This window comes from Haliaeetus albicilla, chromosome 8 (assembly GCF_947461875.1).
Source record: "Haliaeetus albicilla chromosome 8, bHalAlb1.1, whole genome shotgun sequence".
NCBI classification, from domain to species: Eukaryota; Metazoa; Chordata; class Aves; order Accipitriformes; family Accipitridae; genus Haliaeetus; species Haliaeetus albicilla.
The window spans coordinates 21,420,266-21,447,946 of NC_091490.1; the positions used below are offsets into that span (position 1 = coordinate 21,420,266).

The 27,681-nt window shown below is 39.8% G+C and overlaps 1 protein-coding gene and 1 long non-coding RNA gene across 2 annotated transcripts in view; one reads left to right on the forward strand and one right to left on the reverse strand.

The window, feature by feature from the left end:
- The window catches only part of PLPPR5 (phospholipid phosphatase related 5), an 86,095-nt gene that overhangs the window by 8,286 nt on the left and 50,128 nt on the right, over window positions 1–27,681 (reverse strand). The gene's annotated exons all lie outside the window — the stretch shown is intronic.
- LOC138686425 (uncharacterized) lies at window positions 1,314–16,879 on the forward strand. The gene is made up of 2 exons (XR_011325798.1): window positions 1,314–5,354; window positions 6,919–16,879. It is a non-coding gene; the product is annotated as an uncharacterized lncRNA (long non-coding RNA).

A 27,681-nucleotide genomic window follows, 5' to 3' on the forward strand; every position in this document is an offset into this window, starting at 1 on the left:
GTTTGGGTGCAGCCCCACTGTTGGCAGTGGCTCTGCCTTGCTGGGAGGAACAGAGCGGCAACAGCTCATCCAAAGCTGAAAGGGACAGCCACAAACTTTCAGTGGATTTGGGAGATTTTGGGGACCTGAAAAGTGAAGGTACATCCTGCTTTAGGTAAGATGATACACAATTAAAGAAATGCAGAACTGTAAAAAGATGTCCTTGTTTAAAATATAATTGGAAAAATTATCAAAAACCATTGTATTAGTTTTCCTACAAGCAAAAAGCCACACTTTGAGGTGTAAAAATTTTGATCTAGACTGTGGCATGACACTGAGTTTTCAGCAGGAATAATTCCTTTGATAATTGTATTGTTTAGAAGATTAGTTAAGGAATAAGCATTATTATGTCTGCATTAATAATTAACCAAGAGCTGCCAGTAAGCCATTAACTGTCAATGCCAAACTAAGCAACTTCCTTGTAATCAAGGCAACATTGATTATGTGGTGTGGGGAAGATTCGCTGTTCTTTAAGTAATTGTTATAACACTATGTCAGCTTAAAGAGCAACTGAATTGCTTTTTTGAATTAACTTCTTTAATCAAAAAAATAGAATCATAGAATCATTTACATTGGAAAAGACCTTCAAGATCATCGAGTCCAACCATCAACCATTCCCACTAAACCATGTCCTGAAGTGCCTTGTCTACGCGCTTTTTTAATACCTCCAGGGATGGTGACTCAACCACTTCCCTGGGCAGCCTATTCCAATACCTGACAACCCTTCCAGTAAAGAAATTTTTCCTAATATCTAACCTAAATCTCCCTTGCCGCAACTTGAGGCCATTTCCTTTCATCCTATCTCCAGCCACTTGACAGAAGAGACCAGCACCCGCCTCACTACAACCCCCTTTCAGGTAGTTGTAGAGAGTGATAAGGTCTCCCCTCAGCCTCCTCTTCTCCAGACTAAACAGCCCCAGCTCCCTCAGCCGCTCCTCACAGGACTTGTGCTCCAGGCCCCTCACCAACTTGGTTGCCCTTCTTTGGACACGCTCCAGCAACTCAATGTCTTTCCTGTAGTGAGGGGCCCAAAACTGAACACAGTACTCGAGGTGCGGCCTCACCAGTGCTGAGTACAGGGGAACAATCACCTCCCTGCTCCTGCTGGCCACGCTATTTCTGATACAGGCCAGGATGCCGTTGGCCTTCTTGGCCACCTGGGCACACTGCTGGCTCATATCGAGCCAGCTGTCAACCAGCACACCCAGGTCTTTCTCTGCTGGGCAGCTTTCCAGCCACTCTGCCCCAAGCCTGCAGCGCTGCATGGGGTTGCTGTGACCCAAGTGCAGGACCCGGCACTTGGCCTTGTTGAACTTCATACAGTTGGCCTCAGCCCATTGATCCAGCCTGTCCAGATCTCTTTGTAGAGCCTCCCTACCCTCAAGCAGATCGACCCTGACTCCCAACTTGGTGTCGTCTACAAACTTGCTGAGGGTGCACTCGATCCCCTCATCCAGATCATTAATAAAGATATTAAACAGAACTGGCGCCAATACTGAGCCCTGGGGAACACCACTTGTGACCCGCTGCCAACTGGATTTAACTACATTCACCACAACCCTCTGGGCTCATCCATCCAGCCAGTTTTTTACCCAGCGAAGAGTACAATACGTGGTTGCAATGTTATAATGTGATTATTTTTTTTTTTAACAGAAGTAAAGCATCTTACCAGGCTCTTTTGCAAATGAAAAGAAATAAGATGTTTATTTTTTTATTTGTACTCTGGAATTGCATTCATTTAAATAATAAATTAAGCTTTCACTAGGAGTTAAAAAAAATAGTAAGTAAAATGAGAGCTGAGCAAGAAGCTCCATATGTGTACAACTATCACAAAGCTCCTTACTTCAAAGCGGAGAACTGTTTTTTCACTCAGGTGCTGCATTATTTGGCTGTTGTCTTACAAGACAAAGCCAGAGTTGCCCTGAACATCAGCACCTCCTGCCCAGGAGCCCATAAGGGTTGCTTGGGCCCCACAAAGCTGGCAGCGAGCCCTTAGGACTGGCAGGGACTACCTAAATGAGCAGCAGCTCACTGAAGTTTCAGAATCACTAATGCTTTTTCATGTCTTTTTACTGCTTGATACTTCAATATACCCAAGAGTCCCAAGTTTCTGTCTAATAAAAGCAAAAGAGGAAAGTTCATGAGGGTCCCTTTCAACCTAAAAAGTATTCTATGAGTCTATGAAATAGAGTGAAAATTGAGAGTAATTCTATGAAGATAAAAACTATTACAGGAATTTAGTACATCCTCTCCTACTTTTGTCCACCACCAATACTTTTTGCAATAAACAAAAAAAACTGGCAGATAGGTACTGTACTGACATAAAAGCAAGGCTAAAGCAAGGTTAGATAAAGATTTTTAATTAGGTTTGAGAGAAAATATCTAGATGAGACTAGCTCTTCGGAGACTACGTGTTCATTCACTGACAGGACAGTACAAATTTTATAAGCAAATTAATTGTGACAGCTTAAGATAGTAAAGGAAGTTGTTCAATATTTATTGGTGCCTTCCAGCATGTTGCTTTATTCATGTGATTGCACATGCTTTGTTACTATTTCATTGTGGGGAAGAAAAATAATGGAGAAATATAAAAGGGAAGGTGAAACAGCAGAAAAAGCAATTGATTTATAATCTGCTGTGATGATGATTGTGCACTATTGTTAAAAGAATTTAAAAATACTATACAAAAACAGTTGTGCCTCATTTTGTCACATATGGGTACAGCAAATGAAGAAATACACTTCTGCTGAAGACCGAACCTAGAACCTTGTTTTTCTAATTAGCCTTTTCTTCATTTCTGAGGTTTTTTGCTGAAGCAGAGAGACTCTCAGTACAGACCAGCATCAGCCCTATCTAGAATATCTAATACAGAAAGGCAGTATGGGGTCAAACCAGCAAGTCTTAGCCAGCTTCTTTTAACCAAGGTAAAAAAAAAGCCATGCCCTATCTGTCTAAAATGCAGAGATGACAACAGAAAATATTCCTTATTTTTTTTAGGTTTTTTTTCCATAAGAGCTGCAAAGCCACTTCCCACAGGTCCCACACTGATTCCTCCTCACCCGCTGAGCACCTCACCCAGCTTTAAGAAGGACTTTTACAGCCACGTTAGGACAGGGTACACAGTCCCCTGACAGAGGAGCTGGTGAAGAGCAGGGCACAGAGAGCTGGGAGCCAGGGAAAAGTAACGGCAGTTTTCCTGGCCACAGTGCTGCCCCAGTGCTGAGAGATGCTGAAGAGCAAAAGGAGCTACCGTACTTTGTCTCAATCCTCAGATTCTGGGAGCAGTACAAAGATAACTGTCACCTGTCACTTGGGTTACAGTCTATACATTGATTTCAGAATATAGAAGATCAAAAAATAGTACAGAAGGAAAAAAATACTTTGGATACAATTAGAAGGATATTTGCTTTCATGATTTAAATTATATCTAGCTTAGTTTTTAACGCTTAACTCAAAATGTTCCTGTTCCTACTTTATATGGCTTGCTACCTACACCGAATGTGTGTTGAATCTGAAGTTTGTAAGGGCTGCTATAGGTATTCTGGCTTCACTGCTCAGAAAGTCATTGTCTGCAACTTGACAAAGGTGATCAGTGTTATTGCTATATATGTTCATCCGCCCTTAGAAGCATTTGTCTTACAGATGACCTTTATGGAAAACAATATTATTTCATATCTGCTTTATAATATGTCATCTCATTTATCAAAAGTACTGTGAAGATTTTCCTTGGGAGTCCCTCTCCAGTAACACAGATCCAGATGTTAGATTGTTCTAATTCATTATTTGTGGTACAGCTATTTTATAGCAAGGATGTAGGAATACATATAATTCCACAAAATGGCCAGCACAGTGTCACATGGTACGGCCGTGTGCCCATAAAGCTGGCAGCTGATGTACAGCTCACTCGTGTGTGGAGAGCTGCTCAGTGCAAGGAACATTTCAGTATTAATTTTAGTTTTTCAAAAATCTGAGATCAGTTCAGATCAGAATTGAGTTCCCTGAGTAATTCTAACCATGCAAATGTATTTATATGGTGCCTCTTGTTTTTTGGTCTGTTCATTCATTCTGGGATACTTGAATATTGCCGATTTGATTGCGGACCACCCCATCATTATGCTGTGATCCAGAATCCATGGAAATGAATGAAAAGACCAAAGACTGTGTTCAGCTGTTCTAATACAAAGTCTCCCAATTAACCAATATTCAAATTATTAATAGTATTTGGGGAAAATTTGCTCACTAAGAAGAAACTGGAGCAGAAAAATATAATCAGTATCGGACTTTACTCTTATATCTGGTAGTGACCACAGTGTTTCTGCTGTTTGTTTCTAGAAGGTTGGGGGGTAATTTGTTCTTGTTGTTGTTTTGGGGGTGGGGGGGAGGCGGGCATTTTCCATTGTCTCATCTTAAGTATCTCAGCTGTTCGTGGGCAGCAGCAACATGTGTTTAGAAGGGAAGCAATAAAGCCTTAATTATAGGGCAGTGTAACAGCTACAAATGCATATTCTACTGGTACATGTTCTTCAGAAGGATGTAATCAATTCACACTGTTTTTGAATGATGTTTCACATTGTGATCTTGTAAACAGATCTTAAAATAGCCAGTTTATAAAGAAAGCTAAATCTCTATAATTAGGAGAGCTTTTCCTTTTTCCAGATTAACCCTAGAAGAAAAGTGGGAGGATGGAGGTACAGCGGCTTTGATTTTGGACCCCCTACTGAAGTAAAAGAATGCTAATAATTTGAAAGTTGGTTTTGTTTTGTTTTTTTTTAAGAAAAATGTACAGCCATTAAACAACATACACAACAACTAAATGTGGTGTGTCAGAGATGAACTTAAAATGGTGTTTCTGTAATGCTGAATCACCATGAATTAGTTCAGATAGTTTTCGATTTCAGTACAAAACAAGAAAACAGAGTTGACAGAATTCAGCATTTTCAGAATTTGTTTTGTACCATATCATTTAACAAGTGGCCGGTGGGTTCTGCTCCACACCGTGATGGTGAGGTCCTGATGAAAGCTCAAATCTCTTGTGAATTGAATTGTAATCTTGGGTTTTAAACATGCCACCAACTAAGGCTGGTAATGTACCATCCAGGAAAAAACTAAACTAATGTTTCATTTCAGCAGATTTTGAGAACAGCTGCCAACCCCTTGCCATGGAGATGGACCTGTAGTATATCTGGAGCATATTTCATCCTTTGGGGCTAACTTTGAAGAAGCTGGGATTAATGGATAAATCATAGTTATAACAGCTCTATCTATAGCCTTGAGTTATGGTGTCATGAGAAAGAAGGGCCTAATATAAATGCAAGGTAATTAACGTTGCTTAGTGAAAAAAGCAAATTTTAAAGGATCCTGTGGCTGGGTAAAGTCCAAGGGAGTTACACCAGCCCTCTGGTCAGCCCTTTTGCAGAGACATGGCCACTGAATGCAGAGGCTGAACGTTTGTGAGTGTGGAACAGCTCTACCCACAAACCAAAGTGGCAGGAAGATGCTGTTGAACCAACTTTTTGTTGCTGAGGCATAGCTCGGTTTTGGACTGTAGTCCCTCTCTCCTTTGCCACTTGCCAGCAAAGCTGAGCACAGCTGTCATAAAGCTGGTCAACAAGCTTAGAGTTTCTGTATTTTCTACATATGAGTGTCATTTTCCGAAGCAAGACCTTATCTGGGTCTCCCATGTCACAAAACTTCTGATGAGGATCCCTGTCTGTCTTATAATTTCTTTGCAAGGACAAGTTCATAAGCATGTTAATGACCAGGGAAAGAAGTTTACAGTATAAATGATTGTTCTCAAGTGAATAGAACCAAAAATATTAGAATGAACTATAAATTGCTTTTACCTAATCTCATGAAGTTGCTTAGGACACAGTGATATCCCCACCCTGTGGCAGAGGGCAAGAGAAGCTTCTCACTGTTCTAAGTCTTTGACAATATACATAGTAGGAGGGAGAAAGGCTGTCAAGCCTCTTGGCCTTTTCCGTTTCTTAAGTTTTATCATGTAGTTCTGCAGCATATGGGTATAACTAATTACATTTTCTGAGCAGATGTGCAAAAGATGGATTGATATGCCAAGGCTGGTAAATGTCCAATGAGGAAGAGACTAGTGTGCCCATGACAGATTTTGTAAATAAGACATTTATGGAAATGACGAATGTAAATAATTTCATTTTAATATGTTACTCCTGAGGTTAAAAGAAGCCCAAGTCCATTATCAATGGGAAAAAAATGTGTAATATGTCTCCATTTCTACTTCTAGAAAAATTAGTTTTTTCAAAATCTGTTTGGAATGTGTTAGCTTTTTTTAACCTGTTTCCTCTCTTCTCTCCCATTTTCTACTTACTGTTGAAAAGGAAGGTAAATATGAAAGGATTTGGGAGGTAAGAAAAAGGTAAATGCCCTCTCACACAAGATTAAAAAAATTATTTTTCAAGTGTTAAAATGAAGAGTCAACTGATAAGACTAGTGAGAATCTGTACACACTACAGCTGAGCAAAACAGCAAACAAGGAATTAATGATGATGTTACTTGAGGCAGTATGTCAGAGCAGATTTGACTGACCACTCAGAAATGCTTAATGGCACAGCAGCTAATGCTGCTAAATGTGCCTAACCAAAGCACAATAGAAGCCTTATGGATTCTGTCCTTAAAAATATACAATCCTATTGTCCAATATAAAGCTGGTGAGAAAAGTCACTTTGCAAAATAAAAGTAACACATTATTTGATATTCAAAATGGTATTTCTCTCCAAAAGTTACAGCCCTTTTGTAAATCAGTACTTCTGATCATGTAATTCCCTTTAGGCAGATCTAGGTATGTTCCCACCTGGCTAACTCTAGGGGGTCTTCTTTTGTCTTCTTTGTTTTGTTTTTAAACAGAGCTGAAGGAAGTTTGAGAAGTTTATATATTCTCTATAGAGAAAGAACTAAAGAGGAAGAGTACTTTGCCTCTCCAGGTGATTCATAGTTGTCATCCTTTTTATTTTCTCCCTTTTTATTTTCTCTCTTCATTATTATTCACATATCTCAAATCTGTGTATTCACCTTCTCCAATTTTCAGGTGCTTTTCCTTCACAGTTAATTTCTTTCTTAATTTCAATATCCTTCATTTCCCTCTGACACCATGTAATATTTATTACATTAGTGCTAAAGCTGCATGAATAATTTATCAACTATTTTGTCTCTTTTCCTATTCAAGTATGGCCCATAATGATTTACTTGAAATATTCATTATTTGAAATGTGTTGCTGAGTAATCTTTGCAAATAATTCTTGGCCTGTGTATTGTTCAGAAGTGCAACCAAAAACCCAAGTGGCAATGATTCGACACTTTTATCCAACTGTCCCCTGATGGAAGCTCTTCTTCTGATCCAGTGTTTGATGTACCTGCTGAAAACGTCCCCACTTGAAACTGCCTTCCTGAAAATACTCCTCATTGTTCACTTAAAAGTTCTGATATAGAAAAAAAATACCTGCCAAATAAGTGCATAGTTTTAGACTACTTGGAAAGGAATGACATGAGAGTCAGTGGTCAAACCAAACCAATTCAGCAGTGAGAGTGCTATCTACAGGAAACTTGCTGCTTGTTCAACTAGCCGATGCGCTGCCCATGCTGTCTTCATTCAGTCACTCCCTTCACTCCTCAGCACCATCAAACAACATAGGTTACCCTAAGTGACAAGTTCCTTAAAAATGAGATGTTGTACATATGATGTATACAGTCAGCCTTCAGGAAGCCTGAAAGAGATAACGCTGCTACTAAGAGCAACGACAGTGCTGCGGAGTTTCCCTTGCAGCATCGATGCTGGCAGCAGCAAGAGGTCAGCATCGATCCAGGAGTGGAGGGATGCAAACAGGCTTCACTTTCTTACATTCAGCCACATATTTTTAAGCCACGAGTGGCAGCCAGGGTATGTCTACTGTGTTTACGTGGAAGAGGGATGCCACACTTCGGGGAGTGAGGGGCTGGGCTTTAAGGAGTCTGAAATCTGGTGGGATCAGCAGGTCCTGTGCCCCATTCCCCACCTGCAAGCAGCTGGGTTTGCAGTCACCGTCTGCTCTCATCAGTGGAACAGCCACGTCCAAGCAAGCATCCTAGACTATAAATCCCTCTGTTAGTGAGATCCTCAAGGGAAGATCTTTGGACAAACTCATCCCTTGTATCCCTAGCTTCCAGCTCGTTTCTGTACCTTAGTAACAGGTGGCAGTACTTTCTTGGCTAATTTGGCTTCTTTGGTGAGTAAATTGGTGCCATAAATAAACAGTGGCAACAAATTTTAGAAGTAGCATGGTTATTTTTTCCAGTTATTTTGTGTAAGCATCTATGTAAATATTGTAATTCCTTAGATGGTCAGCTTTCAAGGCCAGGGTGTGTTTCAATTTTGTTGATAAAGCACCTAACACAGCAGTTTCTGCGCTGAAATTAGGACTTCTACTTGCTGCTACAGTGGAATTAATACTTACCTCTGCACATGTATTTTTGGTATGCCCTAGGGATGCAAACTATTCGTGTTTGAGTAGGAGCAAGTAGTCATCGCAAACTCATGGCTAGGCCCCAGAAAAGTGTCACCTATACAATGCAGTGAAGCTGTTTGCAAAATACTGTCAGTTATAAAGTTTGTTCTCAATGACATTTCTCTTGCAGTGAGAAGACTGCTTTTAATTTAATTGCTAATTAAAAGTTCAATCATTTACTGCTTAATATTCACAATTTAGCACTAAATGAACATTAAGTGATATAATTGCTGATGAAGTCCCTGACCAAATTGGAAAAGGAGGGTTGGGGGGCAATCTTTCCAAGCATCAGGGCTCGCTCTGTGCTTATGCCAATTTTCCACCTCTTCCTTTCGTTAGCAATGCTAAGTGGGGAGTGCTGACCCTCAAGGTTAGCTTCTCTTGAATAAAAAATTGGAAGTTAAATCAGTGTGGCTATCTGCTGCGGTCTATGAGAGCTGCCAGCTATACCTGTGCTGTGCAGAGGCTCTGGGAGTGTGTCCAGGGCAGTGGGGAGTGAAACACTAAGAGGGAGAGACAGTGTGTATCAAATGGAGCTGTGCTTTGAAGAGGACAGAGAGAAGGTGCTCTGTTTATATACCAAAGCAAACAAGAGGGGCTAACTTGGAAGACAGTGAGGAAAACAAATATATATTTTTGTTCTGAATTTCTAATAAAACCTTGATACACAGAAATATATATAAGGAAGACCACAAAGTAGACAATTGGTACTGAGAATTAGTCTGTAAATGACTTTTTGGAATCGTGTCATTTTTTTCTGTTTTTCTGTTTTGAGCTGTCACCCACTGTAGCCAGATTCTGTGGATGAATGTGTATCCTGTAATTAATTATTACTTATTCTTCTTCTGTCTGACCCCTGGAGTTGGTTTTTATACACTGCAAATTGTCAGAATCTGATTCGCATTCAGTTCTACTGGCAGTGGGAATGATCAGAAGAATTCACTTAACAAATACAGATGATAAAATAAAATGTCACATTTTATTACATACTTTTGTTCCATCTGTCTGAGCAATTTTAAATGCCAGATTTAAAGAAGTGCCAGCAGGTCACGTCTTTCAGGGATGCTTGCATATAGCTGCACTGGCTTTTAGCATTTCCTTTCTATTAAGAGGATAATTTGGTGGCACGCTAAACTCCTGGAAGGGGGTGAGAGCATGCGTGTTTGCAGTGGGACACTCAACCATACTCCTGCCCCTGTGCCAGCTCCCAGGGAGAGCACAGGGAATCGCCACCTTCCAACTTCCCTCTCTCTAGCTCACAAAATTGCTTTTCGTGGTGTGAAAAAATGAACAGGAAAAAAGACCTAGAGGAAATAACTCAGTAGAGAAAAAAGATTGGGAAATGGAGCAAAATGGTAGAATAAAAAAAAAAAAAGAGAGCCTCTGATCGAAGAGTGGAGAGGAGAAAAGAAAAAATAGATAACAAATGAGTAAGTAAATGCTACAGGCTCCATGTCCAACCACTGCTTTCTGTGCCAGTTCAGTGGCACTCTGGCTGTGATGCAGAGACCTGGCACTGCGCAGGGAGGAGAGATTTCTTCTCCTTGGTAAAATCTGGCTGGCTTTCAAGGGGGACAATGGTATTATACAGGACAACCTGTTACTGCCCCAGCATTAGTGCAAGTAAGGTATGAACTAATGAGCTGCCAGGAGTACCGCTGTTGCTATGTCCACCCCATGAAAAAGAATTCTCATTCCACATTTTACCCTTTGCCGTCCTGTTTGTGTTCCCTTTGAGAAGCTGGCAACTTGTCAAAACACATAAAAAATGCAGCCATGTTTAGGACTAAGGAACAGCTAGACAGTTCCTTCTACACACACATGTGCATTTCAGACGGAGAGACCTTAAAAGGTGCAAAATTTCAGCCCACAGAACCTTAGCATTTACTGAAAAAAAGATTCTCTTCTTGTATCGCAATTACCAGCTACTAGGAAATATAGGCCATAAGTTCTTATGTGGCCTTCCATGGAAATTCAAATTGCATTTCAAAGTTGAAATCTGCACTTATTTTCAAGTGTTCACAATATCTTGCTTTTTTAAAAAAAAAGATTGTGTTATTTCAGCTCATTTTAGGTGCATGTGTGGAGATAGGCAAAAGCGTGAAGGCACGACCAAAGCCATTTATTCCTCTTGGGCCTTAATTTTCTATATTGAATTAATTAGAGTTGGACTTCCTAATAGCTAGAAGTTAAACTTTCATATCTGTTTTTCTGAACTGGAAGGCGAGATGGCAAATTGCTTTGGCTGCCTTTGAGGCACCTAATGTAATTTTCAGCCTTTCATTTAAAAGCTGGCTGTACAATGGTAGTGGTCAGAGGAGAAGATGCCAAGCATTTATCAAGTTAAGGCTCATTTAAAAAAATATACCAGGAAATATGTATACTGGAGCCAAATACGCCACATATTTTAATAACCATTGAGCATGGTTTTGCTGAAAGAGAAGATGCTGAATTTAACAAATACTCCATCTTTCCATACTGAATCTTTGAGAAGACATTGAATTTTTTTCTTGGTTAAACTTTTATCTTTGTGCTTGACCCCTGCAAATAATACCAGAATCAGGGCCCTTGTTCCTGAAATAATGTAGGTTATAAGGGAAGGTAACTCGACTACTGGGATTTGAACATGAAAACTTTGCTAACTCCAGGCTACTATTAGTTTTGCACCCTGTCAGTGTGTAAAGTATGGATTAGACTCACAGAAATACCTCCAACTGTGCTCATGCCTCAGGGCGGATTTAGATCAGACTGATTGTTCCATTAAACTCCCAATCTGGTAAGAAGTCACACTAGTAATTTGCATCTTCATAAAAGAATTAGCAGAGCTGTTGCTTTGAAGTTCAATTATCCATGTGCATGTTTAAAGCAGAATATTGAAAATGCACTGTGCTGTTTGCACAGCTGCAGAATGTTTGCAAGTTTGCTATCAACTTTCTGCGCAGCCAGGGAAACACAGGGCTATTGTGAAGTCTGCAGAAGATCTAAAATCATGGGCAGGCATTGAAGCAGAAGTGGAGCTCTAAAGAAAGTTTATAACTTCATTTGTGGACATTGAGGATAAATTCAACAGGCCACTTAAGGGTTTATGTTACGAGGTGCCAGCTGCAGCGCTATAGTAAAGGCTGAATTGAGCTTTGAATTTAAATCAGGGGTTCAACTTCATTATTTATGTGGATGATGAGGTTTCCTTTCTTTTTTTCCTCTTGTCTCGAAATTTACAGTACTTGCTCTCTGAGTACTTGAAGGATTTCCTAACTAGAAAGTAAATCAAGCAGTTAAGGGTTAAAAGTAAACTGTAAAATAGATCCCTTATTAAATTAGATTTTGTTCAGAATACTACTGATTTGTTCACATTGTTATCACTGTTAAAACTCAGTTATAAAATATAAAAAATAGCTGAAAAACACTATGAAAATAATTAATCAATGTTTATGTAATTGCTATGATCAACAGCTCATTTATACTCACAGGGATTATTACGGCAACAAAATTCACACAGCCCATCATCCGTCCTTGCCAGCACAGCCATTCATTGCCCCAGTCCTCCGGGTTACAGCTTTCCATGCTGCAGTGCTCCCACTTGGAGGAGGACACCAGTCCATTTAAACAGACGTCTTGGCCCAGCCATTAGGGCCCTCACACCTTGGTGATCTCCTGCCCATGTGGCTGTGCAGGTGTGATTGATTGACACTGCAACGCTCTGTAATTGGTGCAGCCCTGCACAAGATCCACGCGTGTTGCCCAGAGGGCTGGGGGTGGCTGGTGGCCAGTAGTTTGGCATTTTAAAGTCTGTTCTTACAGACCTGCCTCAGGTCTCCATATGGGAACACCTTGTGCTACAGGCCGGGCAGTGCTAGGGGAGGCCTGGAGCTGCAGCTCCCACCTGGCATGACCCCAGGCACCACCTGTGGGTCTGGTAGCAATGAGATCACTTGCAAAAGAATCTGAAAAATACACTGATATTGGCCTGCACACCCCATTGAGAGAGATTCCACAGCTGAGTCGGGCTTTAGAGAAGCCACATAGACTACAGTATCCGTTATGAAATATGCTGTGAGAAAAATTAATATTAAACAGATTGGCCCAGGTAAGCTGCAGCTACTGCTGTCTATGCAAAGCATTTGATATATGCATTATTTTATGTCCTTCCTCCTTACATAACTGACATAATAATTCATGGACCACTCTACTGCTCGCTGCCACTGTGCCACATTTTGGCTGCTGGTCATTTTTGCAGAGAACAGGAGGGATTGCTGCAAAAGAGACAGGCATGACACATAATATTTATCTATGAGTGAGGAAGATATTTTGGTATGACTTTTATATTTATTACTAGTGACTAAACAAAGTTCCAGCTCGGCATCTGAGGATCAGCATTTCTAATTTGCTGGCTGCCTATCTCTTAATCAGAGCAACATCTTAACATCAAGGATTCTGCAGCCCATGGCATTTTATTATGGGAATGTACTTCATCGAAAACCTAACAGAAACAGACACATCTCATCCTAAGAAAACAAAAATATTACAGCTCTGATGTTATCAAAATTAAATGACTGCCTTTGAACACACTACTTTTCCTATAGCAAAGACAATTACAAAGGGAAATACAAGTGAGGAAGGTTTTTTGAAATGCAGTAAGTAACTAAGGAAATCTCATGTATGAAAATCCAGGGCGTTTTGTACAATTTCATGCATTGATGAATCTTTGCCGAAAGGAACAGAATTCCTTAAGCTTACAACTGTACATGTAATTAACCACATCAAAATGATAACCCCCAGGAATTCAATAGTTTGCCCCAAAACATCATCCTCTTGGGTCTTGTGGCAAACTATTTGTTATACAATAAGCCTCCAATGTTACAGAGTCAGATCTGCTGAGTTCACACATAGTGTATTCAGATAGCTGTGTCTTTCCAATTGAAAACCCCAGTGGAAGAGATAACAGTGTATTTATTTTATTGAAATACTACTGATCCTCCTAAAACTAATTTTGGGATTAATCAGATTTACTGCAGTTTATTACTTTTCGTTTATGAATTATTGGAAAAGCATCAAATCCTGGGGCAGTCAAAACCCCTGTGTAAACTGCAGATCAATAGAAAAATTGATTCAGTCTCTTTCCACAGCACACATCTTCTTTTGGAGCAAGTGTAAATGTTATACAACTTAAACACTGCAAAGAATATTAAGATTATGGCTGATTTCTAGCAACTGCTAAACACCTCTAGCACTGAAACCACACTTTCACTAACCGTACCACAGTCTTGATACATTTCTTTTCAATTATTCACATTCTTGTAATCTATAGAATCATTTATTGTCTCTCCGTGCTTAGCACTGCAACAAATAATGTCTTTTCACTGTATTGTAATTTCTTTAATATTCAATACTGTTCACACTCCTATTGAAAAAAAAAAAAAAAAAGAAAAAGTTTTCCATAGTTTTTAATAGTAGAAGGCATTTTATCTGGCAAAGAAACAAATCTGAAGAAGTAGCAATGCTAAACAAAACAAAACAAAAAGTTCAAAGTAATTCAAAGAAGTCTATCTCAAGCCTGCATCCCACTCCCAACTTGCATATCCCAGTGGCTAGAGATAAAAGTAGGTAGGTTTTCCAACATATGCAAAGGACGAATAGATCAAACTAATGTGGAATGTGATACTACAGAAAGATCAGACGATGCCCACATCAGACTTCTTTACAGGTTCACTCCTGACCTGTCATATCTAAATTAATATTTTCCTATTATTACTTAGTAAATGAATACTTGAATTATTTCTTAAACAGAAATCCAAAGGGGCATTTGCATGCCTTATTGCTACATGTAGAGCAACTGTATCTTGTCTACTTTAACGGTTACTAAAGTCAAGGGGAAGGGTACCAAAACACCATGGGAATGACTCCAACAGCCACTCCTTCCATTATGCCCTGCTATGATTTATGTTATTTTCCTTAGCTGCTTATGATCTACACACTATTTGCTAGCTACACAAATCATGTTTGTCAAACTTGCAACATTATTGCCCCATTACAATGAGACTTCACCTTGTATTTTACTACTAACCAAAACCACTTCAATAAAACAACTCAAACCAAGGGTCTGTCTTTATGAAGTGTTCGCATATTTAGCCAGGCAGAAAGTGGAAATGATGCCACATTACTGATTTGCTCACTTCCAATCTGAACAGCTCAAACTGTAAATACTAAACATTTTTATTAAGTCATTTGTAGCCAATTTACAGATATAAAATATCTGAGAGAGGATTTGTAAGTGTAGACTTGACCTGAGATCCATTTAGTCCAGTATGTGGTCTCTGGTGGGTATCAGCACCGGATTTTTCACAAGGGGTTGGGTAGGAGCAAATATGAAATAACAATCCTATAGGAGAAGTCCTGTCTTCAGGACTAAGATTGCTTCCTTAGCCTAATGGTTTAATTATATTGTAAATAGCTTGAAATCCTATCTACAATAATCATGAACATTTCCATCATCTATATATCCAATTTGTTTTTCTGAATCTTACTAAGCTCTTAGCTTCAGCAAAACCTTATAGTAATAGATGTCTGGAGTTAATTTTAAAAGTCATCAGTTTCAAGCTTGTCTCACAGAAAAAAATCCTTTGTACACATGGTAACAGCTCCTGAGGAGCTGGAGCTTCTCCTTTCTTCACTTGCTTACTTTCACCACAGCCTCTTTTACTTGTTGCCACAACAAACTAGATTCAGGCTTCCTTTGGAAGAGAATGTGTATTTTTCAAAATTATTACTACTCAACACATACTATTTGTTTCTCTCAATATTATTCCTTTTCTTTGATAAAGATACATTCAGTTTTCTCGATGAAATGTTTTGCTTCTGTTTCCTTGAAGTAAAAACCCAAACACCCTAATGAGGATGACTTTTTTTTCTACAGTCTCATTTGTTGAGCAAGGCATGCACATCAAAAGACAAGTAACACCACAGTGATATTACAGCTGTGAAACTGAACACAGTGCTGCTGAACACCTGGCTTCAACACTGGGGTTTTCCAGTGGCTGGAAACCTGCTTCAGCACAGTCCTGCACTTTCTGCTTTCACTCAGGCCAAGTTCCAGTGTCAGCCAGTGCATTGTGCAGAGCCACGGGATAAAATGTCTGATGTATTCGACTATTCGTCTATCAGAAATCAGGGACATAGAAGATACTGCTCCTCATGAGGAAAAAATATATTTCAACAGTACTCTCTAATCTGTTGAAAGGAAATGCAGTTATTAGAAAATATGCAAAGTGCCAACCCCCTTGCAGTGTGCTAAACATCAAAATAAGCCCCTAGTGAGAAAAGCCTCAGAGAGCAAAGACGTTTGTCCTGAAATGCACACAAAGGGGAGTGGCAGCTATAAAGAGCCCAGTTCCAAGTTCAGAAATGAAAAGAGAGAACCTCAACTTGCAATTCCATCAGAGGCTTTTCTGAACCATCCTTCTTCCCAACAGAATGTGACTTCTGCAATACAGTATTTCAGATCTTCCCAATAAAATGCCTAATGAACACTGTGGGGGCCATAATTCCTGCTGAAACGACAAGGCCTCCTTCAGAAGTGCTGGTGCCAGGACTGCTCCAAGCCCCAAGGAGCAGTCAGAGGCTGTCCTTTGAACGGCACTCCTTGCACTGCTGTGGCAGGGCAAGGGGACAACTGGATCGGTGACAGCTCAAGTCATGGCACACAGCTGCTTCCAAACCCAGCAGGAGGGAAGGGAAGGCAAAGGGAAATTGCCAGGGTGGAAAAGTTAGCTCTCAGAAGCCCAAAATGACCTTCATAGAAGAAGAGATAAGTCTGTTGTAACACCCATGGGCACAGAGGGTGCACGGCAGACATAGTTAGATGTGGTTACTCACAAGTGTCAGCAATAACCATTAAAATAAATACTCAGTAATATGTTGGAAATAGCTGTAAAAAGTGTGCAATGTGCATGATTGAGTAAAGGATAATTTCACCATCTCATTTCTCGCACATAAGGTTCTTTCTACTCCTAGCCCCCTTAAAAAGCAATTTTTTTTTCTAATTCCTGAAGGGGAAAAGGAAAAAAAGAAAAAAAAAAGAAGAATTATTCAGCTGGCAGCAGTTTGGTACCAGAGAGCATTTATTGTCACTGAGTCAATAAAAACAAAACCTCCAAATGCTCTGTTTGGTTTCTCACCCACCAGACTGTTTCAAGGAAGTGATGTGTGGACGAAAACTGTATAGTTTAATTGGGTATTATTATCTATAAATTACTAGGTAGGCCCTGAGGTGTTCTGAAATAACCTGTGAAAGGAGAAAGCATCTGCAGTAAAGAGCTTGAAGAACATCATTCTTTGCTTATTTACTACTTAGAAGTATTTTAAATCTTGTTTTTATTTCCAAGTGGTCTCAGCCTGCAAATGTACAATGCACCATTATAACAGCTGCAGATGACCTTGAGAGAACTGAATTGCGAGTACACTTTGGAGCACTGCACTGAATCATCAGTGAGTGCTGGAGAATTGTTCTTCTATTATCTTAAATGTGTACACATTACCAAATAAAATAAAAATATCGTGTATTATTGGTATTATATTACAGCAAAGTGGGTAGGTTGCATAGAAACCAAAAAAGGATAACCAGAATAACTCTGTAGTTAAAATACTTTAATAAAGTTTATAGAGTTTAATTTGCTACCTGAAAAAATGACAAAAATGAGATATAGGATCTACCCTTGATCTCAGAAGGAATTTCATTCTATTAATTGCATTACAGAAGATACTCAGCTTTTGCATGATTTGGTTTTTTAAAGTTTAATTATTGTAGGCTTCTCTAAATTAAATAAAATGTTCAATTGTTTGGACAAAGAAGCATAAATTACCAGAAATACATTAGAAAGTATTTTTAATAAAAGCCTGCTATGCTCTACGAATGAATTGTGGTGAGGGCTATAAAATTTCATTTTAAAATGAAAGCTTGAATATCAGAGAAACATTCTCATGCTTAAATGCAAGCACAGAGATTTTTCTCTAACATGGGAGTATTATTCTGCAATGGAATGATGGAAATGCCATAATATGTCATAAACACAATTTAATACTTTTTTTCCATTAGAAGACTGCTTGCAGGCACAAAGATAAATTTATTACAGCAGAACCATTGGTGTTTTCACAGTTAATGCCTGATAGCATTTTCATTTAAAATTCATTTTTTTCCATGGTTTGTAACTTGATAAATTTGCCCTGGACCAAAACACGGTTCTCAAGAACTAACGGTAGGGACCTCATTTAACCAAATTACATTTAAGTACGTATTTTAAACATAATGGAAAAACATTTTCCATAACTGAATCATGATGGCATGTAACAACCACTCAGGATGCATGGGAAACAGGATGGTCAAAATCCAGTTTATGCTCTAGAGCAGGTTAAATATTACCTTTTCAGCAGCGTGATGAGAGTTACTAATCTGGCCCTGAAAATCACCATCCTTGCATGTAGGAGCCATTGCTTTATTTTACCACTAAGAAAAACACCAATGATCATCCATGCTGCAATGTGTGAGCAATTAAAGCCCAAAGGGCTCTCCATCCTCTGAAGGGCCATCCATCCTCCAGTAATTTCTCTTAGATGCCTGCTCACTAGCTGTGGGATGATGAGTCACAGGCTTTCACTTCCCAGTGACTTGCCCAGGTTTCCACAGATAACCTATGTCAAAAAACCAAAACCTCCAGCCCTCAGCCTACATGCCAAACAACAATTCAGCTCTCTCAACTTTTTCTTCTCTCTTCTCTCCTCCTTCCAGAAGATGCTCATCTAAACTGGAAGTTTCGACTCAACATCAGAGGCATTGGCAAACTAAGCCTTGTGCTGTTTCCCTTCTGGTTTATTAAATGACAAGTAAGGGCAGAAATATTACTAAATAAGACGTGCTAAGTGCATGATGCTGTATGCTGTAGAACTAGGTTTCCCAGCCTGAACTTTGCACAGCTCTTTCCTGCTGCCCTGTAAGCATGGGAAATCTCTTAATACACAGTAGAGGCAAAATGAAGATTTTTTTGCTTCAGAAGCAATATTCCAATATGGGGCTTAATAGATTTCAAAAATCCACAAACTCTGATTTCAAGAAAGGGCTCTTCAGAATCCACGAATCTGCCACTTATAATTCGCAACTGTGCTTTTCAAAGGCACCCAAAAGTTAATCCACTGAACTGCCACTGCAAGCTAAAGCATTTGACATTTGATTTTTACAGACTCTTTAGCAAATCCCTCAGCTATGGTTTATAAGCACCTTTTCTTGGCCCAAAGAAATTGCCTCCTGCAGAGACTATTTCATGGCCTAACAGGAGCTGGCCGGGCAGCACCAGCACTGCGGCCAGCACGAATGCCCAGCAGGAAGAAGCAGGGCCACTCTGTGGGGGTGAGCACTTCTTGTCATGTCCGTGCTCAGGGCGCATGCTAGAAGGGAGAACTCATGGCCTGCCTTTTCCATCACCCTGCTGGAATGAAGTACAATCTCTGCTGTTATACTTTTCATTCCTGGGAATCTTTCCAGGCTGTGTTCTGCACAGACTGTTTGGGCCGCCCCTGCCTCCGCTAAGTCAGTGATGAGGCAGGCACTCATTGCTTTCAGTCCCTGCTGGCTGTGTCCAAAGAGCTCATCAAGAGCTTGAGACAAACCCAAAATCTCAAGTTGAGCTCCACAGCATGTCTGGAAGACCTTTGCTGTGTCTGTCCCACAGTAATGTATTACCACAGCTCAACATCCTACGCAATCATATTTCTCTGCATAGAGCCAAGAAACTAAGACTTTCAAGCTGACCCTTGCAGGGTGATTCCAGCATCAGCTCGTAACTGCCAGTACATTAAGCCCAAACCCAAGTGTTCAGCCTAATATTAGACTGACTCATCCAGACATAGGCACATTTATGTAGATGTGGGCAGTTAATACCTTTGAAAAAAACACTAACATTTGAAAGTTAAAATGCATTTGAAAACTTTGGCCTAAGGACACAGAAAAGTAAAATTGCTACCAACAGTTTGGAAAAGCCCAAATCAGCTGTAGCTCTACTAAGCTAGCTCTAAGATAGCTCTACTACCATCTGTTCAGGTCTAAATACAAGACTACAGTAATCAAAAAGTGATCCATCAGTATAAAAATAGCTATCAAATAAAATTATACACTTTTAGAAGTAACATAACTTCCAATAAGCATTTAGAGAACTTCTTTGAGTTTACAAAATAATAAAGAACAACTCCATTTTAAATACAAATTAGAATGTGATTCTTCTATGAAGAATGATTTTCAAAGCACTGGCTACTAATTCTTATATTCAGTGCTTCCCAGACTGAATGTCCTGCTTAAAACACGCTTTCCATATTCCCAGCTCTGTACTCCCCATCTCTCACCTTGTGCTTTCATATTTTACAATAATATATTTCATGTATTTATTTCACTATCCTTCAGTTAATTCTATTTTCTATAGTAAGACAGATACCAGGGTGTGAGACATCTTAGCCGCCAATCTCTGCCACAGACTTCAACCAGCCCCTGAAAGGCACTGCTAAGTAGGCACAGAATATGCAAATATGAAACCTAGTAAACTACTTAGCTGCCTTTCCAAATTAATTTATGGCTCTCCTTGCCCACAGATGGAGCTTTCTTTGTAATATTTCTCCTCAGGGTTCTGCTTCATGGTTCATGGAAGTGTTTCCAAACAGGGTAAACATGAGGCAAATTTCATGCTCAAAAACAGTCTGTGAAAGTTGTCTAAGGACCTCGGTAACAATATCCCCTAAGCTAGTAAGCCCAGAGCACCATCCAGCACTGCGTCACTGGGTACTGAGTGCCTGGCCCCAGGACAGCCAGCCTCTTCAGCCACTACCATTTTTGCTCAGTGACTACCTTGGACTAGCTGTTTTAGTGGTGCACAGCAGCACTATATACCAAATTGAAGAACAGGGAGTGAAAACTGTATCAGTCTGTTGGTGGCACTGAGTAAACTAAGCCGGGCAGAATATACTTGGAGGTTAGCCAGAATACAAAATGTACTACAGATCTTCTCATGAAAATGGCTGAGATCTCAGACTACAACTGACTAAACTCAATTTAGAAAAGGAAATAAGACATAGCTACAAACTTATACGTGCACCAACGGTGACCTTTACAATACCATTTTTGAAGAATAGGGGAAGAGAAAGGTGGGCTCAGATCTTATTTTTGCTGTTGTCTGAAACATCCTGCTGCTTTGATACTAGCTGAGACATGAAGACCAGGAGAACAGAGAAATGGAAACAAAAGCAATGCTCACTTCTAACAGCTGCTTCTTTGCCGCTGAAAAGAGCAGTTTCCTGAGGAGTGGATTCCCCAGGGCAATGAGCAGTTTTTAATTAGAGTCAGGGAAGACCAGCCAAGGGACCAGGCCCTCTTCTATCAAAACTAATGCGTTAGAATCAAATTGGCTGTTTTGGCTGAAAAACTAGTCAACTGATGCATTAGAATCAAATTGGCTGTTTTGGCTGAAAAACTAGTCAAACTGCAATGTGTTCTAATTACTTCGGTGACCACATTGGCCGACATCCAACAAGCCAAAATCACCTGCTGTTTTTATACTTCTGTTTAAGCATCTTATAAGCATGCATGTATTTGAGGGGTTTTTCAATTGTTTTAGGATTGTGTCAGGTGAAAGAAATAAGAACGCAGGAAAATAACTATTAAATGGTATTTTTGTTTTGAGGAAATATGGCTTTAAGTGTTTCCTCTATGTTTAGTCTTTGCCACAGGAGTACCTAGTAAATCGAGAAAGGAGAAACATTATTTTTTTAAAGTTTCAAGAAAATTCAATGTGTCTCCAGTAATTTTTACTGTCTCCCACTAATTCTCAAGGGTTTACTTATCTGCCAGCTCAAGCCAAGGTCTTCCATTGGCAGGATCTTGCACTTCCACTCCCCAAGCTTTGGTTATTAGGCTAACTCTGAGGTAAGGTACTGAAAGATGCACAACCCAACTATTACAGAAAAAAAAAAAAATTAAACTCTGTCAGTTCCTTCAAACCAAACTTTCCCTTCTCTGGAGTCTCCCAAGTGCTTCAGAAATATCCTTGGGCTGGGCAGGTGTAGGGAGCAAGTGACTATACTAGATGAGTAAAAGGTCTCTCACCATGATTTTGCTTTTAGATACCGCAATGACCAATTGCTTTCATAGATGATGAGTGTCATATAGCACCTTCTCAATAGTTACAGAGTCCTGTAAGGCAGAGTACCTTATCTGATAAATGGAGCCCTATGTCACTACTCAAAATGCTGAGTTAGCACTCGCATAGCTGTAGAATGACTTTCCTCATGTCCCCTCAGGCTCTGCCTGACAAATCATTCTCCTAGACCTCTCCAGAAATAAATGAGCAGTGAGAAACATCAGGACTCTGATATCTAGAGTCAAACTGCATCTAAATTGCCTGTTTGTTTGTCTAGAAGCTTCTCTACTACTGTAATTAGAAACTGTAATGCTATTACTAACAGTGGCAGTTTCTATTGCTAAGGTCATAAATTGAGGGATTTGGTTATAATCTCTCTTTGTAGGAGCATGGGTGTTGTGATAAGGTAATTGGTGAATGATGGATTCAGTAGCTATCACCTCCAGCTCCTAAACTGCTTTTTATCTAGCTGATATCAGAAGTCCTGGCTGCACACCCATATTCATCAAAGCTCCACTTGACTGTGCATAGTGATCATGATAAGTGATCCATTCAGGGAACATCAGGTCAGAAAACAAATCCCTGTTACATAAATATGGTCTGTAAATATAGTCAATTTATACTTTTGAACACTGATCATAGACTGCAATTTCCTGCACAGGATGGCACAGCAAAAGGCTTAGTCCCAGAAAAAAAGGCAGAAATCTATTTGCATTTCTCTGTGTTTACATGGTATCTTCGATAAAATATTTAGAAAGCTCCCTTTTTGGTGGAGATTTTTTCCGTAGTTTTTCATCTGATATGCTTAGTTACTTCAGTGAGCAACTTTTCCCCTTCAGAATCTTAATATCTAAATAGCTCTTAAAATCTTTTGCTAAATTTCTTTCTCTCTCCTTTTTGTTTTCATGTCTTCCCCCTTTCAAAGTAATCTCAATTTTAAGTCATCAGTAGCACAGTTCAGCAGCATAAAAGATGCTCATATAACCTGGCCTTTTCTTTCATGTTCACAGGCTAGCTGGAGCATCTCAGTGCTACGTCCACTGTTCCAGGTCTGCAGAAACTGTGCTCAGCAGTGGGATCCCAAATGTCTCCTAGATATATAAAAGTGTCTATAGAAGATTATGGATGACACTTAAAGATTCCATTTGGGATGAAAGCTCCATTGGATGAAGTGCCTTGCAGACCCAGTTACAGACAATTCATAGTGCAAAGAATCTACAGTCTAATAGATATAAATCACATCACACTTGTAACCAGATATGTAGTAAGAAAACAAATACAGTCATAAACAGTGCTACTTCTGTTGTGTATTGGTCTTTGTTAAAATAGAACCAAAGTCAAAGGGACTAACAGTAGTGGGGGAGAGAGATTTACTAGAAGGAGAGAGTAAGATGAGGGAAGAGAGTCAATATTGTGTTGCTTTCTTGTTAAAAACATGGTCAGCCATATCTGAAGGATGGAGGTGAAAACAGATGAGGTGATACTTGCACTGACATGTAAGCATGTTGCATGTTTGCATGAAGAGGTAGACAACACAAAATGAAAAAGTGTCAGGGAGACTGTGTGTTTCTGGCATTACTTCATTGGCTTTGACCCTGCTGATACAGAAACAGAAGTGTATAGGCAAAATAGCAAAATACAGCTGTTATTGTAACAGCACTGAACACAAGAGCAGGGCTCCAAAAGGACCATACCTGCATGTGACAGAGTTTCCTCAGTCTCATGACTAAATGTGCCATGAGACCCACAAGGACACCGCTGCCTGGACCAGGAGGTTTCTCCCTGCTTTTGGAAAGTCTCACATTTGTCCCTGCTTGTACCTCTGCACTGAAATGAGCGCTCACATTCAATAACGCACAAACTGTCAGAACGTCATCATTCCACCACTGCCACAAGGCAATGGGAGCCTAGGTGTTGAAAAGTGCAAGGCAAAGCTATCTATTTTTCTTTGATATATTCTAAGCAAAATGCTAAACTGCAAACCAACATCAACCAATGAGGAAGATGACATGTTTAAACACTGCTGAAGTGTAAAACTCAGCAGAGAGGAATGGCACTGAAGGGACATGGAAGATTTTTTAAGCTAGATCAATGTATGCTGCAAAGCTCTTTATGCCATCTGGTAATAAGAGCAATAAAAGACCAACATGGAAGAGTGAAGAAGTTCAGAAAGTAATCAAGAATAAGAAATGGGCATATAAAAAAAAGACAGCATCTGTTACAGAGAATGAATGGAAATCACACCTATCTCATACTCAAGGAATAAGAAATGACGAACTGGAAGCCTATTCTGATAACATACTGTCCTGGAAAAGGGCTATGCCAGGATGTCTTAAAGCTTCTGGGAGACAGCTGATAAATTCACATGGTAATTCCAGTCTCCATCTGGCAGGTGAAAGAGCCTTTCCTTGTTCCAGGGCTAACCACTGATCTACGGGAGCTTGCAGCTTCCTGTCACAACTAAGTTTGTCAGGAAGAACAATACCAACATAACAATACAAATGTGCAAATACTCATCAGCAGCTAAGACCATGGCCCAGTTTCCCATAGTATGCTGTCCTGCCAAAGACATTTGGTATCCTTTTACCCTAGCAGGAGACAGCATGGCTGTGTAGCACCAGCTCTAGCTGTAGAACAGCAGTGACAGGGAAGCTCTCCTGTGTCATCCTCACAGCTAATGCAAAAACTTTGTTTGAAGCTTTGCTAATGGACTGTGAGCACAGGCTGGAGTGGGGGCAAGAGGAGAGATGCGCAGGAGATGCTTTCGCATTGGGTGGCCTACATTTGAGACCTAATTCAAAGCCTGATCAGGGTGGTGTATGAGTTTCAGAAAGGGGACCTCTCAAAGCAGGAGGACACAAAGTGGCTGAAGGGGAGTGATGGTGATTGGGATTTTCCTGTTGTCTCCTGTACGTCTTTGTTGGTGATTTTCTTTGAGTAGCTTCACACAAGAAGCTTGCTTGGGAAAAGGCCATTTGTTGTTATCTGAAGTGCTGTTCCCAAATACTACATGTATTTGAAAGAATTAACAAACGTATGGTCTGATTTGTAAATGATAAAAAGATACAAACCCACCTCTCCCACCCTCTGCTATGTCTCGTATTTAAATCTGGAACAAGTCCCCCAACTCCCACCTGGAGTTACACAAACCAGAATAGACAAGAGCAGTATCTAGTCCTTTCTTGACCAATTTTCTTTTCTGCTATATTGCAGAAAGCATGATACACACAGCCCTGCACGTCTTTGCTTTCCTTTATGTTTGTGACTCATCACAAATTCAGGCCATATTTGTGCCTGTGAACATGACTGTAAGACCACTATCTGTAGGATCTGCAGTGTCTTGAATTAATCTAGTATGATTGTCGTGGTTTAACCCCAGCCAGCAACTAAGCACCACGCAGCCGCTCACTCGCTCCCCCCCTACCCAGTAGGATGGGGGAGAAAATCAGGAAAAGAAGTAAAACTCATGGGTTGAGATAAAAATGGTTTAGTAGAACAGAACAGAAGAAACTAGTAATGATAATGATAACACTAATAAAATGACAACAGCAATAATGAAAGGATTGGAATGTACAAATGATGCACAGTGCAATTGCTCACCACCTGCCGACTGACACCCAGCTAGTCCCTGAGCAGCAATTCCCCGCCCCCACTTCCCAGTTCCTATACTAAATGGGACGTCCCATGGTATGGAATACCCTGTTGGCCACTTTGGGTCAGCTGCCCTGGCTGTGTCCTGTGCCAACTTCTTGTGCCCCTCCAGCTTTCTCGCTGGCTGGGCATGAGAAGCTGAAAAATCCTTGACTTTAGACTAAACACTACTTAGCAACAACTGAAACCATCAGTGTTATCAACATTCTTCTCATACTGAACTCAAAATATAGCACTGTACCAGCTACTAGGAAGACAGTTAACTCTATCCCAGCTGAAACCAGGACAATGATCTATTTGCTTTACCAGCTGTATAGGAAATTCTCATTCACTGTCTATAAAGTCACTGCATGTTATATCCTTTGAAATCCCACTTGTATTCAGATTTAAGCCTTTAGGTTAGATTATCTCACTCACGTTTATTATCAGATTTTCCTTACCTCTCTGTTTTTTCTGAAACAATCTCATTTTCTGCTGTTTGTCTATTCCCATTAAAATAATTGGTACCTCACCACATTTTTCTACTTTCATATTCTTATCTGCACCTGAAAATCCATTTTATGTTGGCAAAGGCCTAAGTCCAACTACACTTGCTGGTTATTACACAATGTGACACAACAATATGAAACATCTAATGAGAAAGACAAATGCCAGAAGCCGAGTGAAAAAGTGAAGACAGAGCACAGAGCCATATAATGAAAGGAGCAGGTATACTGAAGGCCAGTGAGGATGAAGAGGAAAGTTTTAGCACTGTTCTCTTTTGTGTTGACATGTATGTTTCTCAGCAATCTTCCTTCCAATCAAAACCACAACTATAGTGAAGTAAGTGGTACATTTGAAAATCAAATCACACACTTGAGATCAAGCAGATCATAAAGAGCCTTGTAGGTGACCAAAACCTTGTGGTATCTCTGACTGCAGTGCTCAAGACTTGTAGAAGCTGGCTCTTCCACTGAGTCTGTAGTGGTGACTCTTCCCCTCAACTATGGGCAGCTCTTAGTTTCAGGTTTATAGCAGTATACAGGTAGAAGTGAGTTTACAATCCCAATTTTCAAAAGAAATTATATCCATGAGAGAGATTTTCTTAACCTCTACATGCAGATCATCAGATTCCTGAAGAAAAAAATCCATTTTATTAATTAAAAAATGCAGAATACAGCCTTTTACCTTAAATACGCAAGGAAGGCAGGTCAGCAGGCACGAAATAAAAAGCAGCAGCATAGTGTCCAATGTCACAGGAGTACTGACTTCTCTTAATCTGACAAAGAACTAAAGATCAGACATCTCGTGATTATCTGTTCTTCTAAGCAAAATGGTAATTTACTGAAACATATACATTATAAGCAGGCAACATTCTCATAGGAGACCCAGTATCATAGAATTCTGTCACATAATCAGCTGACATCAAGTCTCTCCTCACTTGGTTTCTTTCCTAAAAAGACTCAGCGTGGGAAATCTCTCACCCTCCACTGAAAATACAGTTTGTTTAGTCTTTCTATTCCCCGTCTTCTGCACTGGTGTTCACTGTCTTTGAGTGTGACTTCATAAAATAAATATAAAACAAAACCAAGGACATTCTCTGTTTCTCTCTGGAAGACTCCAAGACTGCTCCAAGACTACATCCTTAAAATGTTTTTTCTGATTGCTCAGGAAAAAAAAAAGGGTATTAATTCTCAAAAAAGATCTATCACCTTGTCTTGACAACAATGCAAAGTACTGCCAAAAAGCAAAGGTCTTGTTTCATCCTGCTGTTTCCTACTAGGATTAGCTTCAAGTCCCCTGTCTTCAATGAGAGCTAAAGGGGCTTTTCTTTTGTTTTCCTAAATAAGCACTTCATTCTCATCACATCAGACTTATTTTTAGAATATTTGAATAGAATATCTTTAAGTCGTCAGTTGCTACTGTATAAATAGAGGTTACTAGGAAAGGAATAGTAGCTGCTTCCTTAAGCAACAGCAGCAAAAGAGGATGAAACAGCAGATGATTTCTTAGCAGAAACAGTAGACTAAGAGCAGCACTTCTCTTCTACAGCAGTATTCCAAAAATGTAGAAATGCCATCCACTAAAGTATTGATATTTTAAGTTAGAAAAATATAGCAAATCTACCTCAAATAGGCACATTTGCTAACGAGTGTAAGAAGGCATTTTCCCTGCTTCTGAAATTCATCCCCATCTCGTTTTGTAGCTCTTTAGATTTTCTTCTACAGCTGTAGACATGTTTAGTCTCTTTTTTAGGGTTATTTGCCTACTTCAGAGCAGTCCTAAGAATTCACCACTCAAGCATCTCACATTCAGAACCACATTAAAGA